Genomic DNA, 6,206 nt, shown 5'->3' on the forward strand with positions numbered 1-6,206 from the left:
AGTATCGAAAAATTATGTCATTTCAAAAGAAATAATGGTAACAGAATAATACTAAAATGCAAACGGACTCAGCATAAATGGTTAAAAAAAAAAAATCTTACTACATATTCAATTTATCTCTTTAAATTCATTCACACTTACTATCTCTGTTTTGGAAACTAAAATTTTATAACAATTTAATTCAATTAATTTCTTTTTTTCTTTTATTAATTTTCATGTTTGAAATAAAAAAAAAAATTACTTTTTTTTAATTTTAAAATAATCATTTTAAAACAAATAGAATTCTAGTTATATGAGGATTCAATTAAATTCTTTTCATACAATAATAAAAGCCCTTCTCAATTTTTGTCTCCTTAACGATCCTATCCTAATTTTTTAGGGAACAACTTTTAGAAATATTATTTCCATCTTTGAAGATGAGAGTCGTCCTCATTTTAACATGGGGCATATGCATACTAAAGAGACAATAACTATTCTCATTAGGTAAGGGATAATAATCATCCCCATTACATAAGGCATCCCATTATATAAGGCATGATTATCATCCCTTGCTTTAAAAGGATGATAGTTGTCTTCACAGCATGAGGTACAACAATTGTCGCACCATATGTGAGGGACAATTATTGTTCTTAATTTACAGGGACGAGTGTCATCTCCATATTATTAAAACTCATTGTTGTTCCCTTCTTAGAGGTATTACCATCATCTCCATTTTTTAGATTATAGAAGACGACTAAATTTAGTTATTTTTCAATTTAATATTAATTAATTATATATTGAACATGAATATTATCCCGAATGATAATTGATTTTTTTTTTACAAGCTTGCAAAATTCATTTTAATTTGGTATATATTTAGTGTTGAGGTACATACTTATTAATTATTTAATCCCACGTAATTATAACACAATAGAAAAATCCAAGAGCTCCAAAGTCATAAAGTCAATCATCAAACGTGATACATAAAATATTATCATTTTCCTAGAAGATAAAGATATGGAATCATATAGGATTAAGATTAAAAAAGAAAGAAATAAGTAATTATAAAACATGATATTTTTTAAAATATATAAAATGACAAAATAGCGTTAGGAAAAATCCTTGAGCTCTGAAGTTCATAAACTCCATGTATCAAACTTAATCGTCGAACATATATTAAAAAGACCAAATTAAAAAAAAAAAAAAACAATTAATTTCTCCTAAAACACCAGTCAATTGAGGAACCACTTATTCTTTGACATTGGCTACTAAAATCTATTTTCCCCATTGTGCTCTTGGCTCTTTTGAAAAACTTAAAATCTCTTCTCAAGCCCTCAAATTAGTTAATTCTGCACTAGTTGCTCATGCCCCCTCAACTTTTTTTACATTACTTATCCCGCTGTATTTGCTTTGTATCACAGTCCTCTTCGACAAACATAAAAAGATAGTAAATGTATAAAAAATAAAACAGTATACATGAATTGAATGTACTTTGACTATAAAACCCTACATTCATGGATGAAGACAATTGAAAATTTTTCACTAAGAAATTAAGAGATGTAAAAAGACAATCAATTTACTCTAAACCCAATTGACTCTCTACACCCAAATCTCACTCACACTAACCTTACAAGCTCAAGTATTTCAACTACTCACTTGTAAATTTCTTCCACCACTCACGGCTTTGCTCTCTCTTTTCTTCTCTACTCTCACCCGTTCAAGTGACTAGGAGAATGACTTTGATAAATTTCAGAATGAAAGATATATCATATTTTTGCCAAGATTTTGGAAGATTCATTTAATTCCAACATCTTGACCAAGGTTAAGTGAGAAAATTTCAGAGCTTGGGCCATGTTGAAACCTTGCCATTAAATGTGAATCTTCAAGCGATCTTGCCATACGATGAGTAAGTTGGACTATCAATCAAATTAAATGTATGTATCAAAAAATCACCAACTAAACTTGAATTTCTCATTCACCAATTAGAAAATTCTTGAATTGCCCCACCTTATTCCGTTAACTCTTACCACCATGGTGTGGTGGATCAACCTTAAAACCTCTCCAACGCAATTTTTTGGGTTTCTATGGGGGAATTTGCGAAAGGGACAAATGTCAAATTCTGTGTTTTGGTTGAGATTTGATACGTGGTGAAGTTGAAGCGGTGTGGTATATGAATGGCTAAGATGTTGGTGCGATAGGAAGGAGGGATAGAGAAAAGCATTGGGTCATATATTAGAGCAAATGACCTTCTTCTTGTTGTTGTTCTTTTTTTTTTTTTTTTTCCCTAATTTTCGGTCATCACACTTTCCTAGTATACCCGATCTAGTATAAAACAGACTAAATTAAAAAACTTGGAGAAACAAGGCGCGGAGCATCCAAGACTAACCATGAAAAGCAAAAAGGACTCAAACACAAGGGATCAAGAACTGAGGGTTCAGGGAATGCAGAACAAAATATAAGAGACAGGGAATTCCAAGAACAGGCAACATATGAAATTGCAGCAGATCCTCAGCGAACAAAACACGATCTAACACTTCAGCGCACCCAAGTTTTAAGCCAAAAACCCAAAGGGAAACGCCCCTACTTGAGATAAGACAACAGCAGACCCAAACCTAACCTCCGCCAACCAACAAGTAGCACCAGCATATGAGCTTAATTAAGCTCAAACTATTAACTACTAGATCTTCGAAGTCTCATTATCAGATGCCTACTTTGACACTTCCAATTTAATTTAATTTTCGGTCTATCAAATATAAAACAATCGTAAAAAACAACAAAACTTACTCAATATCGCATTGATATGCTTCAGAGATGCAATGTTCGCATTCTAGCAAACATAAAATTTTAATAATATCAATAATTACTTTCCACTTTACTCAAGCATATATGTATATATATGGTTCTCATTGAAAAAGTTATTAACTTACATTATATTAAGTAACTGGCAAGATGATCAAAGTTTGATATAAAATGCATCTCATCGATCGCATTCCATACAGATACATCTTCCAGAGAACCTTTTAGAGCAACCATCTCATCATCAATTAATCCATGGATAGAGTTTGGCTTGTTATATGGTATCCCATCCCCTCCTTAAAAAAAATTAAAATTATTAAAGGGATGAAGAACTTAAAAAAAAAAAAAAAATAAAAAAATACTGGTCTTCATGTGCTACCATCAAGCACATATATAGCTATTGGGTTGTGCCTGCTGGCATGGGTGTAGCTGGAGCTCTTCTTCTCCTTCCATATCTTTATTTACTTTCTAATAAATTTCTCTGCTTAAAAAAAAAAAAAGGCTTATTATCATCATGCAGCCGGAGCACAATCACTATCGTCGTCGTCGTCGTCGTCATCACCATTTAAAGATGCTGCAGGAGCATAGTCATAATCTCCATCGTCATCATCGCCATCGCCTTCAGTAATATATGGAGTTGGTGCATGATAATATTTATCATCACCAATTTCTCCCTCATCATCAAAACGGTAATGGCACCAAGAGGCAATGATTTTGAACATGGGAGACATTTTAATTATATTATAGAAACAGGGGAAGGAAATTAAAAAAAAAATCTGTGAATTTGGGGTAGGGTTAATTAAGAGATGTGGTGCATATATATAGAGGGAAGGGAAGGCGTCGAACTCATTTGGACACAAGTCAAGCACGTTGGGGAGTGTGGGTTAGGGCTTCAGGTGTGTGCATGACCTGATGCCTGTGGGATGTGGTGCTCTATAGAGTGGTCCAACTTCCTAGGGTTTCAAATGACACTTCAGCATTCAACGTACACGTCATAGTTCAGAGTTTGGCCATGATTGCTTTTCTATTTTTTATTCGGAGGCAAAAGTCTTCATTACACTACACAACTAGCTCGCAAGGAACTATGCCAATCCTGTAGAAAGTAGATAATAGCAAATTGATCACATATAGAGAGAGCTTGATTCAACAAAACATGAGAATTTTTTGTTTAAAGAAGTTAATGAATTACTCATAGAAACAATTTTAATACATTCAATCTAATTAATTAATTAATTAACATAATAATATTCAAGGAATTCATAACTGACCATCACTTGTAAAATATATATTATCAGTTCACTAACTTACAAATTAGTTGACAAGAAGCATTAGTTCTTAATATCTTTTCCGACAGTGGCATATATGCTTCGAATTGTTGAATATATCAAGAAGCTAGACTCCCTACTCAATCATGGGATTAAAAGTAAGTGAGCTGCTTTAGCTAATTAATAGCAACAGATTAATTCACTCTAGAGCACCAAAGGTATTATTGAGTAGGATTGGATTTTATTTTGGTCTTTTCATAATTTTTTCACTATATGAGTCCTATATTCATAATCGTTAGATCAAAGCAATTATATATAATATTCAAAATAGATAATTATAAAACTACTTAATTAAAACTCATTTGCTAAGCAAGGCCTGAACCTCAGCTCTGATTTTATAGGTTTTATTTTAACTGTTGTTTCTTACTAGAAGACTTCTCGGGTTTAATTGCCGGCTTAATTTCTTGTTGCTTATGGATGAGTTGTCTTCGTGTCTTTTTCTAGTTGTCTAGCTGGTTTGTTATTTTGTTGCTTGTGTATTCTGTCTTGCTATCCTTTTGTTTTGTTATCCTTACCATATTCCTCGTATCTTTGATGCAACTCTTTTCCAAGTTTTTTCACTTATAGTATGCGTTGTCTTAGTTTTGGGTGCACTGGATGGCCTGCTGGTCGGGATTAGTTTTTGATGAGCGCATGCTAAATTTTTCTTGATCTATTTATAAATGAAAAAAAAAAATACTACTTAATTAAAAGGATATTAGCTATCATAATTAAAAAGCATATTTAGGGATAGCCGAATGGTAAAGACTTATGATCTCCGCAATAAATTCAAAATATACAAGGTTTATGAAAGGGGATTAGCTATAAATCAAGCTGGTAACACATCTAACTAGGTTAACGCGCTGTTACTAAGATGACTACCAAGACTCTTAATTTAAAATCCACTTTAGGGTTTTCAATAACTAGAGTTTTAGCAAGAAGCTAGTAGCTAGATTATATGTATAACCCTTAAGCAGTAGAGTCACTACATCATATTTAGACTTTAACAGTATGCCTTATATTTTGTTAAAAATTTAAAATATACTATCATCAACAAACATATAGTGATAAACTTACTAATCTAAAATTTTTAACTATACTTTCATACTAATTTACAACACTATTATGTATAATATTATATATATTATTTATTACGTTATATGCTATCTTAATGTCTAAATACATTATCTTGATGTTATTTATTACTTTAACATTATGCCTAAAATGATGTTAAAAAGATATTGTTGAAACCTCTATTTGTTATAGTGAGCATAGTCGTAATCTCCATCATCATCGTCATCCCCTCCACCTTCCAGTGATTTGGCTGGGGCATAGTCATAGCCATAATCATCATCGTCTGTGGCCAAAAGAACAATATCTTCATCCACATTCTGATCAACATGGTTGATGTGTGAAGTTAGAATCACCACTCAAGTGTGAATCATGCTCTCTATCTCTCTTAAACTATGTGAATCATGCTCTCTATCTCTCTTAAACTAAGTGGAAACTCAACTTTATGTCAGAGAATGATCCTTGAGAGATCAAATGAGGAGACTAGTTACATAAAGAGAAATAAAAGGTGTAGAATGAGGTAGGCCTGAAGGAATGCCCGTGGGGAGGTGTGGCTGGACGCCCAAGGATTGTTTAGGGCACGTGAAGCAGAACGCCACTTGATGCCTACATGGCATCTCTACGTGTGTAAATCAAGAACATGAATTAATGCAGACAAATTAAGATATATATATATATATATATATATAGGTGTGTGTGTAATATTGGTGTATATTTCCTGATTTGCTGATGGAAAGCTACCTATGATCTTTAATCAATTCTCGACTGGCAGGTGAAGAAAAAAGGGGAAAAGCATTATAGGCTATGGACTTTGGAAGTCGTACTATAGCTTTTTGAAGAATTAATTTTGACTCAATTTAATTTAATATGTACCTTTAAGTGATATATGGAGATAAATATTATCAAATAAATATAAAATAATTAAGAATACTATCACAATTAGTGATTAGAAAGATTCAAATATATAATATAAAGAAAATTAATTATGTTACCCACTAATTGGCATCATCAAGTTATATAACTTTTATAAAATATTTACATAAAAAAAAAAATTAT

At 32.0% G+C, this 6,206-nt stretch overlaps 1 long non-coding RNA gene across 1 annotated transcript; it reads right to left on the reverse strand.

The window, feature by feature from the left end:
- Positions 1–2,864: 2,864 nt before the first annotated feature.
- Positions 2,865–5,643, reverse strand: LOC131175528 (uncharacterized). Its single transcript, XR_009145715.1, has 2 exons — positions 5,331–5,643; positions 2,865–3,868 (listed from the first exon to the last, which is right to left on the reverse strand). It is a non-coding gene; the product is annotated as an uncharacterized LOC131175528 (long non-coding RNA).
- Positions 5,644–6,206: the final 563 nt, after the last annotated feature.

This window comes from Hevea brasiliensis, chromosome 17 (genome assembly GCF_030052815.1).
Source record: "Hevea brasiliensis isolate MT/VB/25A 57/8 chromosome 17, ASM3005281v1, whole genome shotgun sequence".
Classification (NCBI taxonomy): domain Eukaryota; kingdom Viridiplantae; phylum Streptophyta; class Magnoliopsida; order Malpighiales; family Euphorbiaceae; genus Hevea; species Hevea brasiliensis.